Source organism: Pongo abelii, chromosome 1, assembly GCF_028885655.2.
Source record: "Pongo abelii isolate AG06213 chromosome 1, NHGRI_mPonAbe1-v2.0_pri, whole genome shotgun sequence".
Lineage (NCBI taxonomy): Eukaryota > Metazoa > Chordata > Mammalia > Primates > Hominidae > Pongo > Pongo abelii.
Window position 1 is genome coordinate 181380732 of NC_071985.2, and position 14843 is coordinate 181395574.

At 39.2% G+C, this 14843-nt stretch overlaps 1 protein-coding gene across 4 annotated transcripts in view; it reads left to right on the forward strand.

The window, feature by feature from the left end:
* The window catches only part of NRDC (nardilysin convertase), a 92853-nt gene that overhangs the window by 2644 nt on the left and 75366 nt on the right, over positions 1 to 14843 (forward strand).

Here is a 14843-nt window from a genome sequence, read left to right on the forward strand (position 1 = left end):
ACAGTGTGCCGGCTTCTCTGTCGGTGCCGCCGTCACTTCTTGTCTCCATGTCTCCCAATGGAGCAACAGGGCACACTTTCCACCCCAAATGCTTCCTTGGGTGGAGGTGGCAAGCGTGATTAGAGGCTTCCCTGTGGTGTCAGCTGGGCAAGTGGGAGATCTTGGGTTCTAAGATGTCAGAATGGGAGAAGCTTTTCGAGTCATTTGAATACAGTCGCTAAAGCAAGAATGAAGGTTTCTTTGAGGAACGCAGCCTGAATGGTGAGGGAGTCTTGGTATTATGTTACCAGGAAAGGTTGACGGAGTTGGATACTTTAATTTTGGAGGACAGGATATTCAAGGGGCATATTATCACTATCCAAAATATTTGAGGGACACTTAAGTGATAGGTGAAACTAGTGGACGAAAGTTACCAGAGGATGGTGTGGCTTCAGTAAAGTAACTTTGCTTCATACTTGACCTAAGTTGAAGTGGCTTGTTTCCATGGGTAGTTCTCCGTTACCAAAATGGTTGGGCCACCTCTTCCAGGAATATGTTAGAGAGGACTTGGGTCTCAGTTGGGTGAGTTGTAAGGTTTCTTCTAATCTTGAAATTCTCTACTTTTGGTTTGTGCAGGAGTCCTCTAAACATTTCTAATAATTGGTGATTCAGTCCCCACCTGAATATTTCCTTCAGAGGTAGCTTATTTCGTAGAGTATCATGACTATGATGTATCTTGTGTGTGTGCATGTGTGTGTGTTAATAAGAGTCTGGGTCTTGCGATGTTGCCCAGGCTAATTTCAAACTCCTGGGCTTAGGAGATCCTCCTGCGTTGGCCTCCCAAAGTACTGGGATTACAGGCGTGAGCCACTGTGCCCGGCCTGGACTTTGATGTATTTTAGAGTTCATATTGTCCAATAATTTCGTTGAACAGGTTGAGGAAATTGAGACCCAAAGAGTTTGCTTCTTGCTCTGAATCACACAGCTAAATAATAACAGAGCTGGTATGATGACTCCTACTATCTGACACCAAATTCAGTGTATCATTTGCTGATTTCTTTTTTTTTTTTTTTTTTTTTTTTGAGATGGAGTCTTGCTCTGTCACCAGGCTGGAGTGCAATGGCGCGATCTCGGCTCACTGCAACCTCCGCCTCCCGGGTTCAAGCAATTCTCCTGACTCAGCCTCCCCAGTAGCTGGGACTACAGGTGCTCGCCACCACGCCCGGCTAATTTTTTGTATTTTTAGTGGAGACGGGGTTTCACCGTATTGGCCAGGATGGTTTCGATCTCTTGACCTCGTGATCCGCCCGCCTCTTCTCCCAAAGTGCTGGGGTTACAGGCGTGAGCCACCGCGCCCAGCCCATTTGCCGATTTTTTACAAAGTTCTTGCTGATGTGAATTGAAAGGTGAAGGATTCTAGTTCTAAATTTGTTATAAGCCCCTACAGCATTAGCGCAAGAAAGAACCTTATAGATAATCTTTTCCACTTCCCACCACACCTCTTTGACAGATGACACTTAGCTCCAAGTTAAGGACCAGCCTAATTTCTCCTTTCACTTCAAGTCTAGATATATTTTCTCCAGGCTGCCAGAGTCAAGAGATCTTTATAAATGAGCTAAATTTTCTTTTTCATCAAAGATGTGGTTGTACAGGTTGAGTATCCCTAATCCAAAAATCCAGAATGCTCGGAAATCCAAAACTTTATGAGCGCCAACATGACACCACAAGTGAAAAATTCCACACCTGACACCTTTGCTTTTTGATGGTTGGTTCATGTACACAAACTTTGTTTCATGCACAAAATTATTAAAAATACTGTATAAAATTATCTTCAGGTTATGTGTATAAGATATATATGAAACATAAATGAATTTTGTATTTATACTGCATCCCATCCCCAAGATACCTCATTATGTACACGCAAATATTCCAAAATCCAAAAAAATCCAAAATTTGAAACACTTTTGGTCCCGAGTGTTTCGGATAAAGGATACTCAACCTGTATTGGCAATGTATAAATGAGCAAGTTGAAAACTTGATAAAAGGTGCTTAGTTTTTGCCTTCCAGATCAAATGTTCAATAATGGTTTCAGGGTTTTTTCCTGCCTATATAAAGTTATATAATAACTAATATTTATGGAATCTACACTATGTTTCAGCTACTGTTGTAACTGTTTTAGATGTGTTATTTCATTTACTGACCTCATTTTTGGTAAATTTGTTTGATAAATACCTGTTAAGTCCTACTGTGTGCTAGGCACCAAGCTAGATTAAATATTTTCTGAAACTTGGTCAAATATAATGTAATAAATAACATGTTAGTCTGGGTGAATATACGAAAATGATTGAGCCAGTACCTGCCTTTAGGGAGCTTACAATAGCAGAGAGGGACACAGACACATAAAAAAAAAATTAGAGGCTGTTGTGGTGGCTCATGCCTGTAATCCCAGCACTTGGGGGGCCGAGTTGGGAGGATCACTTGAGCGCAGGAGTTCAAGACCAGCCTGGGCAACATAGTAAGACCCTGTCTCTACACAAAAAAAATTAGATGGGTGTGGTGGTGTGTGCCTGTAGTCCCAGCTACTTGGGAAGCTGAGGTAGGAAGATTCCTTAGCCTGGGAGGTTGAGGCTGCAGTGAGCCATGATCGTGCCACTGCACTCCAGCCTGGGTGGCAGTGAGACACTGTCTCAAAAAACAAACAGATAAAATTAGGGCACTAAAGTTTTATAGAAGCCATAATGGAGGTATGTCCTAGATATATTGAGGAATGAAATACGTTGATAAATTCCACCGGGGGAGAAAGGAAAGACTTCAAAGAGTAGATAATGCTTAAGAGTTGTTCTTTGAAAACTGTTGCATTTTTGTCTTTATATGGCTTTTGCCAAGTCATTGTCCTTCTTAGTGTCTCAGCTTATTTTAAAAACGAAGGGGGTTGGTTAGAACAGCAGTGTTTTTCAATAACCCTCCCCTTTCAAAAGAGAAGTTCTTCCATATTACCTGTTTTATATACTGGAGTTTCAATTAGACTTTTGAAGAAAAGATGTTATTAGTTTAAAATAAAGGTGGAAAACCTCAGGACTAGGTGATCTTTAAAGACTTATCCAAATTCAATTCTATGAATTTTTGTAACCAGAAACACACTTAGACGCATCTGCAGCCCACAGAGCTGAATTATCCTTCCAGATTCTGCTGAGATATTCCCTCTGTGAAGTCTTTCTAGGCAGACCTAATTCCTCCTTCCATTGTATTTCAGTAGGATTTTGTACATGATCCATTACAGTACCTAGCATCATATTATATATCTTTTGAATAAGTACCAGAGGAGGACCCATTTAGAGGAATATTGTGGTGAAATAATATCTTGAAAGATTTAACAGTCTGCATTTATTAATAGCCTGCGGAATTTTACTTCAGCATATGTGTAATTTGTATTCAGCTTTTTTGAAATGTTGGGCATATTTCCAGGACACCTATTATGCTTTTTTAGGGATCTGTATTAAATGCTTACCAAGTGTTGATTCCCTTCCCTTCTGGAAGTGTTAAGGGACTTCAGGTTGGGAATTGATATTCAAATTTTTATTGGTGTTGAGTGGAAATTCTGGTTGGGTAGGATTAGTAGTGGTGTATTCTATTGATTTTTTTATTTTTATTTTTATTTTTGAGACAGGGTCTCACTTTGTAACCCAGGCTGGAGTGCAGTGGCGCCATCACGGCTCACTGCAGCCTCGACCTCCCAGGCTTAGGTGATCCTTCCACCTCAGGCTCTCCAGTAGCTGAGACTACAGGCACGTGCCATCATGCCCAGCTAAGTTTTTGTAGAGATGAGGTTTCGCCATGTTGTCTAGGCTGGTCTCAAACTCCTGACCTCAGATGATCTGCCCTCCTTGGCCTCCCATAGTGCTGGGATTACAGGCACAGGTGAGCCACTGCACCTGGCCTGGCCGTGATGCATTGTGAATAGTAAATTTTAACAATGAAGAACACTTAACGTTAGGTGTTTTGGATTGACTAAAACAAGTACAGAGCACTTTCCATGTTTAACCTGCTTGTAAAAAGACCTGTATTTCTATGAAGGAAAGAACAAATGAAAAGGTATGTAAACTTCTTTTTTATTTTTTTTAACGATTAAAAAAAATTTTGAGACAGGATTTCAATTCATCGCCCAGGCTGGAGTACAGAGGCACCATCACAACCTGCCCCACCATGTCCGGCTAATTTTTTGTAGAAATGGAGGTGGCGGGGGTGTGTCTCACCAAGTTGCCCAGGCTGGTCTCGAACTCCTGACCTCAAGAGATCTGCCCACCTCTGCCTCTTGAAGTGCTGGGATTACAGGCGTGAGCTACCACGCCCGGTCGATAAGGCATATAAACTTCTGAAGGGCAAGTCCTTCTAATTTAAATTTTGGTCAGACTGTTACAAGTGAGGAGATGGTTATCTTAATAAATTTTCAGGCTGGGCGTGGGGGCTCACGCCTGTAATCCCAGCACTTTGGGAGGCGGAGGTGGGTGGATCATCTGAGGTCAGGAGTTCAAGACCAGCCTGGCCAACATGGTGAAACCCTGTCTCTACTAAAAATAAAAAAATTAGCCAGTTGTAGTGGCAGGCGCTTGTAATCCCAACTACTTGGGAGGCAGAGGCAGGGGAATCGCTTGAACTTGGGAGGCAGAGGTTGCAGTGAGCTGAGATCGTACCACTGCATTCCAGCCTGGGCAACAGAGCAAGACTCTGACTTAAACATAAATAAATAAATAAATAGATAAATAAAATTTCCATATATTATGGAAAATAATGGGTGGGTGTGTGCTGAATAAGGTACAGGCTATTTCTGAATATTATGTTGTTTACTATTGTATGCTGTTGAACAGGAGGAGGATCACAATTCAAGTGAGTGGAACAGTTGCATTGAGAACACTAACATTTGTTGGCTTCCTCAATAGTTTGCTAGTGAAGTGGCTCTCTTCTGAGCAGAAGCCTTTTGCTCACTTTGGCAGCACGTATACTGAGCAGAAGCCTTATACAAATCTGAGGTATCAGAAGAAAACTGTACACCAGAAAACAAGAGAACTTTTTTTTTTTTGTATTGGATGGGAAGAACATAGGTTTATTTGTTGATATTTACAATGAAAACTCCTGGAACCGTAATGCTTCATTCAATACATGAGCCAGTAATTTCATTTGTGTGTGTTTCATTTCACATACACACAGACACACAAATATTGCTAAAATGATCACAAAATCTCACAGCTACAAAAGAAATCATTATGACTTCCATGTGTATAAATTACATGAGATTGACAACAATTCCTTAGTCTGATACAAATGAACAAATGAATCCAAATGTCTTTTTGTTTTGCACTCCCACTTGTCTTGTAAAGTAAAGGTAACCTAGGGTATTACTTCACGAGATTCAAACTCATTTAACAAAGTAAGTGCTTTTAAGATTGAAATATGTTAAATCTTATGAATACTAGTATAACTTTAATAAACATATCTTTTGTTTCTTACTATTCCTTAGACTGATTTCCTTATTTTGTTTTGTTTTGTGTTTGAGACAGTCTGGCTCTGTCACCCAGGCTGGAGTGCAGTGGTGTGATCTCAACTCATTGCAGCCTCCACCTCCCAGGTTCAAGCCATCCTCCCCACCTTGGCCTCCTAAGTAGCTGGGACTACAGGTGCACACCATCATGCGCAGCTAATTTTTGTCCTTTTTTGTAGAGTTGGGTTTCGCTCTGTTGCCCAGGCTAGTCTAACTCCTGAGCTCAGTCAGCCCACCTTGGCCTCCCAAAGTGCTGGGAGTACTGGCATGAGCCACTGCACCGGGCCTGACTGATTTCTTTAATGTGGGCTGATGTGCTAGTAAGAATAGAAAGAGTGTATTTCTAACTGAAGTTGTGTGTCTGTGTGTGTGTGTGTATGTCTGTGTGTTTTAGGAAAATAAGATTTAGCATTAAAAAGCTCTCTGTTGGCCAGGTGCAGTAGCTCACACCTGTAATCCTAGCACTTTGGGCGGCCAAGGCAGGCACATCACCTGCCTCTGTCTCAAAAAAACAAAAACAAAACAAAAAAGCTCTTTGTTTTTCTGGCTGGGTGCGGTGGCTCACGCCTGTAATCCCAGCACTTTGGGAGGCTGAGGCTGGTGGATCACCTGAGGTCAGGAGTTGGAGACCTACCTGGCCAACATGGTGAAACCCTGTCTCTACTAAAATACAAAAATTAGCTGGGTGTGGTGGCAGATGCCTGTAATCCTAGATACTGGGGAGGCTGAGGCAGGAGAATTGCTTGAACCTGGGAGGCAGAGGTTGCAGTGAGTCAAGATCGCGTCCACTGCACTCTAGCCTGGGCGACAGAACCAGACTCTGTCTCAAAAAAAAAAACAAAAACAAAAAACAAACAAAAACGCCCTGTTTTTAAAGAACTGAATGATGGTAAAAGCTCTTTTGCTTTTAAGAAGCTTATGATCTGCAGTAGGAGAGTCAGGGAGCAGATACTGAAACTGAAATGCATTAAATATAATAGGTGCTAGAATAGGGATATATAAAGTATGACTTTTTGTTTTGTCATTTGTGTTTCTAGCTTGCTATCTATTGGTTATGTGACCTTTAGCAAGTTAACTAATGTCTCTAAGGCTAAGGATCCTCATATGGACACAGAAGAAGAGCAACCTATAAACAATTGAAATTGAAAAGGAGCAGTTGGGAAGCAGGTGATAGTGGCTTTTTTCTTTTTTTTTTTTTTAATGAACCAGTGGAGGAGAATGCTTGAAGCAAGGAGTGATGATAGATAAAACTGAGAGGTCAAGTAGTACTAGGGCTGAATCCCTTTTGGAGACTCAAGAAATTATTACTGGTGAAAGCAGTTTCAAAGGAATGGTATGGAGGCAGAAACCAGATTGTAGTGAGTTAAGGATGAATGGAGAGTGAGAAATTGATTGATTGAGATGGAGTCTTGCTCTGTCACCCAGGCTGGAGTGCAGTGGCATGATCTCGGCTCACTGCAACTTCCACCTCCCGAGTTCAAGCAATTCTCGTGCCTCAGCCTCCCAAGCAGCTGGGGGTTACAGGCATGTGCCATGACGCCCAGCTAATTTTTATATTTTTAGTAGAGAGGGGGTCTCATCATCTTGGCCAGGCTGGTTTTGAACTTCTAACCTCATGTGATCCACCTGTCTCAGCCTCCCAAAGTGCTAGGATTGCAGGCCTGAGGCACCATGCCTGGCCAAGAGTGAGAAATTTTGAATGGTGAGGTACACATTGTTTGGTTTTAAAGGGGAAGGGATGAGAGATTTTAGGATAAAAACAGTACATTGTAGCAAGAGTATTTTTTTCAAGATGAATAAGAGGTGAGCATGTCTTGCTTGAGAAAAAAAGAATCAGTAGAGAAGTTGAATATACAGACAGTAATAGATTACTAGTAATAATAATAGATTCTTAGATAGTTGTGAGGTGACAGGATTAATCTTAAGAACATACCCAGAGAGACTCATTTTAGAGAGACAAGAAAATATCTTCACTTAAAGTGAAGGAAGTTGTATTGAGTGTGGATGCAGGCAGTGAAAACTTGAAAGGGTGACTTTCCCCTCTTATTTGTAAAGTAGTCATTGAAATGTACTTAGGTGGTCCTCTGGGAAACTCTAAGGGAAATAGTGGGATGCATAGGGGAAGCCTTGAGTGTGAAGGTTTGAAATAGCTAATGTAGAAAATGGGTGAAGTGTATATGTGGTAAATACTAAGAAAATTTGTGGGTTCTTGAGCATGAAAATGATAAAAGTAAAGCAGTATTTTAAGAATAAAGCAGTAGTTTAAATCCATAGGATGTGGCAGACTGGCTTAAGAGTCAGTTATAATTGTGTGTTGACACAAATGGTACTAATCTTTCTGTAGCTGATGTGTTCCCCTCTTCACTTTTCTTTTTGCTTTCCACTTAATTGACTTTAAATGTTTGCTAGGCTAAATGCCCATGAGTATGGAGATCACGTCTGTTTTATTCACTCAAGGTCCAGTACGTTTTAGGTTCTCAAATAATATTTGTAGAATGTATGAATGTATGAGTGCTTACATGCCAGGCATTTTCATAGAACTCATGGGGATATTTTGCCAGAAATTTCTTAGATTAAAATTGTATTCTGAAGCTGGGCACAGTGGCACATGCTTGTAATCCCAGCTACTTGGGAGGCTGAGGTGGGAGGATGGCTTGAGCCCAGGAGTTCAAGACCAGCCTGGGCAACAAAATGAGATCCCTCCATCTCTTAAAAAAAATTTTTTTAAGTGTATTTTGGCCAGTTTTAAAGCAATTGATTTTCAGAGAAAATGAATATGGACAGGTTACAGAAGTGCAAATAATACAAATACTACAAATGCATATGCCGATATTGTATATTTTATGTGGAAGCTTTTGCTTGGCATAGTAAGCACTCAATGTTAGCTATTACTGTTTATATATTGGAAAAGGCCATGAATAAAGCTTGCTTTGTAGCATTTTTTGTAGTAGTAAAAAGTTGGTACAACTTTATTTTCCATTGGTTGAATAAAGATTAAATTATGATACAGTTTTACAATGAAAATAATACATAGCTATAAAAAAGGATAGGTGATTTTATATATTGAAATAGAGAGATCTCCTCTGATTTATTGTTGAATGAAAACTAGTGGCAAAACAAAATGTATAATTCCATTTTTAAAAGGAAAAAACATTACTGTTATATGTTTACTTAAATTATAGTTTTTAATGTATTCATATATATGTACAGAAATGATTAGGGATGGTATTCAGCAAGCTTATTTCTCCGGGGAAAGGAAGGAGAGATTTGACTTTTGTTTTATTTATTTTTTAGTAATTACAAGAAGATAAGTGTTAAATAACAATAAAGAAGTATTATGTAGTCATCATAGGGAAGGAACTTTAGATAAAAAGAAAATTTAAGAATTCCTGGCTGGGTGCACTGGTTCATGCCTGTAATCCCAGCATCTTAAGTCAAGGCAGGAGGATCGTTTGAGATCATGAGTTTGAGGCCAGCCTGGGTAACAAAACAAGACCCTACCTCTACAAAAAATTAAAAATTAGCTGGGCTTGGTGGTGTGCACCACCAAGCTGGTGTGGTCCCAGCTACTTGGAAGGCTGAGGTAGGAGGATGGCTTGAGCACAGGAGTTTGAGGTTGTAGTGAACCATGATCACACCAGTACATTCCAGTGTGGGCAACAGAGTGAGACCCTATCTCAAAGAAAGAGAATGCTCCATAATTATTCTACTCTGCATTAACCACTGGTAACATTTTAAATAATTTCTATGCCTTATTTTATTTTTTGAGGTGGTGGCTCACTCTGTCTCAGGATGCAGTGCAGTGGTGTGATCTCAGGTCACTGCAACCTTCACCTCCCAGGCTCAAGTGATCCTCCCACTTCAGCCTCCTGAGTAGCTGGGACTACAGGCACGCACCACCACACCTGGCTAATTTTTGTAGAGATGGGGTTTCCTTATGCCACCCTGCCTGGTCTCGAATTCCTGGATCCTAGAGTCAAGTGATCCTCCTGCCTTGATCTCCCAAAGTGCTGGAATTACGGGCATGAACCACTGTGCCCAGCCAGACAGTACTGTTATTACATGATAGATTTAAGTGCTATTCTATGAAAATACATTACTGAGCAGGTACTAAGCAGTAATTAGAGTATAAATGGATTGTATGCTCTCATTTTATTCCTTCTAACAAACTTCTCATAATGGCAGGTAATGTCCAAGGCCTTCTATTCTGTTCTTAACGTTCTATCTTCATCTTCATCTTCTGTTGTTCTATTTTGTGCTCCTTTTTTTGGCACATGTCTTCTTTGGTCATATTTGCCTTTTGAATTCATGCATGAGTATCTCCTCTCTTTTCTCTTTTCTTTCAGTCGTCCCTTCCCACATGTAGTTAGTGACTCTTGTGTGGCCCTCTAGCAATGTTTTTTTTCCAAGCAATTTCATATTTTTGTAGTTATTACTTGTCTTTCCACGCTATTATGTTGAAATTTTTGAAGGGAGGTAATTTGTTTCTTTGAGTCTTTGCATACCTTCTCTTCTGTTACTAATAAATGAATAGTCTGTACTCCTAAGACCTTATCTCTACTCTCCAGTTGTGTACTGGATCCCATCTCCTTACACCTTTTATGTTCCACTAATTATTCCAGCAGTTGTTCTCCTTCCATCCTGCATCATCAGTTTGTCTTTTACTGGGTCATCCCCAGGAGCATACAAATATGCTGTAATTGTTTCCATCTTCAGGAGAAAAAATTTCTTTATTCTGTATCCCCTTGGAGCTATGTCCTTCTAGCTGTTCAGTTTCTCTGGTAACTCTGTAGCAAAACTTGTTGAGTTATCTGTACTTGCAGTTTGTAATTCATCTGTTCCCATTATTTCGTAAGCTCACTCAGAGTAGACTTCTGCCACTATTGTTACACTGAAATAGCTAGTTCATGGTCACCAATATCTTTACATTAGTCAATTCTCAAGTTATCTTACTCAGCCTATCAGCATCATATTGCATAGTTCACCATTCTTTCCTTCTTGAAATGCTTTGATCGGTTGACTTTCAGGTCACCACTGTTCATAGTTCTCTTCCTGCTTATTCACAGATCTCTTCTTATTTCCCTGACTTCTAAATTTTGGATTATCTAGGGCTCAATTTTCAGACTTCTAATCTACCCTTACTCCGTATGTTGTCCGGTCTCATGACTTTAAATATCAGCCTGTATAAAATAAATTTTGTTTTCCTACCTCCATGTTTTTTCTTACTCTTTTTTTTTTTTTATAGCATTTATTGTCATTTGACATAAATTTACTTGTGCATTGTCTTTCTCTTGCACTGGAATGTTTCTTCACAAGGGCAAGGAATTAGTTTCGTTTACTGCTTATATCCCCAGTGCCTAGAATAGTGCCTGTTTTAAAGTCTTGCTTCCATTTCTGTCTTCTTCCTTTTCTCCTTTGGCTTGTTACATAAGGATATACTTTTCAGTCTTTTTTTTTTTGGTTACTTTATTTCTTGCTTTTTGTCTGGATCAAAACATAATGTTTAGGCTGGGCACAGTGGCTCATGATGCCTGTAATCCCAGTGCTTTGGTAGGCTGAGGCAGGAGTATTGCAGGAGCCCAGGAGTTTGAGTTTACAGTAAGCTATGATGGCGTCATTGTGCTGCAGTCTGAGCGACAGACTGAGACTCTGTCTTTGAATATATATATGGCATATATGTATATATAAAACATACATATATATAGAAACAAAACCTTACAGATACAGTTGAAGCCCTCTTTATATTGCCTCTTCCCATTACCTTCTCTGCCTTCTTTTTTCATTGTTAACCATTATCTAAATTTCATGTATATACCGTACTATTTCTATCTATAGTTGTATACTTTTTATTAAACATACTTTTTAAACAGTATATATCATTGTTTTTGCATGTTTTAAAGCATTATAGAAATAGAAGGGTATCACATTAGATGTCTCATAATCTTTTTTTTTTGGTTTAACATTGCTTTTGAGATTTATCCATGTCAATAAGTGTAATACTGGTTATTTGTGTTAACCAATGTTTAATATTTTGTTGATGAATACATCATTATTATGTTTTCCTATTGTCATTTGGTTACAGTTTTCTGTTATATTTCGTTTTATGACTATGCCACAATTTAGCTTTTTTCTTTTTGTTTTTCATTTAAGTTGTTTCTAGCGTTTCAGAGGACTGTATATGGTTCCTTGTGCACACATTTGAGAATTTATCTAGGGCACATACCTATGAGTGAAATGATACCTATAAGTGAAATGACTGGGCATACCCATTTTTAACCTCACTAGGTATTGCCATTAGTACTCTTCTAATGGGTTGTGCTCTTTTATATTGACAACAATAGAACATGAGAGTTCCTACTTCTTTACGTTCTTACATTTTTAGCAGTTATTGATATTGTTAGTTTTTTTCTTTTTTTTTTAAAGATAAGGTCTCACTCTGTTGCCCAGGCTGGAGTGCAGTGGTGGAATCATAGTTTACTGTAACCTGGAAGTCCTGGGCTCAAGGGGCCCTCCTGCCTCAGCCTCTGGAGTGGCTGGGACTGCCACCACACCCAGCTAATTTTAAGAAATTTTTCTTTTTTTTTTTTTTTTTTGAGACAGAGTCTTGCTCTGTCGCTCAGGCTGTGCAGTGGCACAATCTTGGCTCACTGCAACCTCTGCCTCCTGGGTTCAAGTAATTCTTCTGCCTCAGCCTCCCGAGTAGCTGGAACTACAGGCACCTGCCACCATGCCCAGCTAATTTTTTTTTTTTTTTGTATATTTAGTAGAGATGGGGTTTCACCATGTTGGCCAGGATGGTCTCGTTCTCCTGACCTCCTGATCCGCCCTCCTTGGCCTCCCAAAGTGCTGGGAATACAGGCGTGAGCTATCATGCTTGGTCGATATTGTTAGGTTTTAAAAAAATTACTATCTGTGGAAAATTGTATTTCTCACTTTTTTTTAAAGGCTAGTCAAGTGAAGCAGTGGGAGTGGAGAAGGCATCATTTAGTTGTGAATACTACTGTACTCAGATCAGCCTATATTTTTCTTTCTTAAAAAATCTTTTTAGGCTGGGCGCAGTGGCACATGCCTGTAATTCCAGCACTTTGGGAAGCCAAGGTGGGCGAATCACCTGAGGTCAGGAGTGCAAGACCAGCCTGGCCAACATGGTGAAACCCCATCTCTACAAAAATACAAAAATTAGCCAGGCGTGATCATGGGTGCCTGTAATCCTGGCTACTTGGGAGGCTGAGGTGGGAGTATCACTTGAACCTGGGGAGGCGGAGGTTGCATGAGCCATGATCGCGCCATTGCACTCTAACCTGGGTAACAGAGCGAGACTCCGTCTCAAAAAAAAAAAACCGAAAAACTTAAAACATTTGTATTTCCCCTTATTACTAATAAGATCAGACATTATTTCATACTTTCTAGACATCAGGATTTCTCCTTTTATAAATTGCCTGCTTTTCTATTGGGTTGTTTTTTCTTTTTATAAATTTGACTTGTAAAAATTCATTTTATTTTGAATGCTAATTTTTTGTTGATTATATGAGTTGCAAATGTATTCTCTAAGTCCATAGCTTATGTTTGCTCCTTGTTTATAAAGTCAAACATTTAATCAGTTACTGATCTTTTATGGTTTGCACTTTTTGTATCTTATTCTAAAAATTGTATTATAGTTTTTTACATTAAAAAATCTAATTTTTTTTTTTTTTTTTTTAAGACCAGGTCTCACTCCGTCACCCAGGGTGGGGTGCAGTGGCATCTCAGCTCACTGCAACCTCTGCCTCCCGGGTTCAAGCGACTCCCACCTCAGCCTCCCGAGTAGCTGGAACTACAGGCGTGCACCACCACGCCTGGCTAATTTTTGTATTTTTAGTAGAGACAGGATTTTACCATGTTGGCCAGGCTGATCTCGAAGTCCTGGCCTCAAGTGATCTGCCCTCCTTGGCCTCCCAAAGTGCTGGGATTATAGGTGGGAGCCACCATGCCTGGCAAAAATCTAATTTTATTACTATTTAAAAAAAATATGGATAACCAGTTGTCTAGTCATACTTTTAAAAAAGTATAAATCCCAGAGATCACCAAATATTTTCTGTAAAAGTTCTAGCTAATAAATACTTTGGACTTTGTCAGTCAGGAGGCGAAATTGGGGATATTATGTAAGTACTTGTATATCAAAAAAGAAAACAAATTTCTGCAAATTTTTGGTGAAAATTTTTATGAAGTTCAAAATATAGTATGTTTTTCGGTAATACAGTTCTACTAGTAAGAATGATGGAATTGTTTTTATTGGGATAACATTTTGCTTTATTGGGATCAAAATTAAGTGTTCATCAGTCAGTTGCCAATGTTCATCTGTTAAATCTGATTTGTAATGAGATTTTACATATCTTATCTTTGAAAATGTCTTTCCACATAGCTAGGTACCGCCAATATATTAATATTGAAATACTAATAGCAATCTATGAGTACAGATGGTCCCTAATTTATGTTGGTTCAACTTAGGGTTTTTCCACTTTCCATGGTGCAAAAAAGTGATATGCATTCAGTAGAAACCGATCTTTGAGTACCCATATGCTCTTTCTGTTTTTCACTTCAGTGTTGTATCAGTAAATTACATGAGATATTCAACACTTCATTATAAAATAGACTTTGTGTTGGATGATTTTCCCCAACTGTAGGCTATGTAAGCATTCTGAGCATGTTTGAGGTAGGCTAGGTTAAGCTATTGATGTTCAGTAGGTTAGGTTAAATGCATTTTCAATTTACAATATTTTCAACTTAAGATGGATTTTTCAGGACCTAACCCTGTTGTAAGTCGAGGAGCATCTGTATATGACTTTAATTGAGCATATTCATTGCTTGGAAAACATTTATATAATTCTATTAGATTCTTCTCATATTTTTTCCTTTTAACATTATTATAGATTAAATAGATCAAACACTATAGATCAGTCACTTCCAATTAAATTAGGTGGGATCTCCTCAACTGCACAGTTAATTGGACTTTGAAATATGGAAGTTTCTTTGTGGTTGCAACAAGGTCTGGAAGGCACTTCTGAAACTATAGTTTGTGGGGGAATGGAGGTATTGCTTCTTGTTTTAACTTTTTATAGCACAGGAAGTATATGACGTAGCTTGCCATTACTTGTGATTCAAACATCATTGTTGATTGAAATGACTTAAATGCTGTTTTGTCTTGTAATTTTAGGTTGAATTCATTAAAGAAACATTATTAAATCTGCACCAAAAGCTAATTTTTTTTTTTTCTTGAGACAGAGTCGTGCTCTGTCACCCAGGCTGGAGTACAGTGGTGCAATCTTGGCCCACTGCAGCCTCTGCCTCC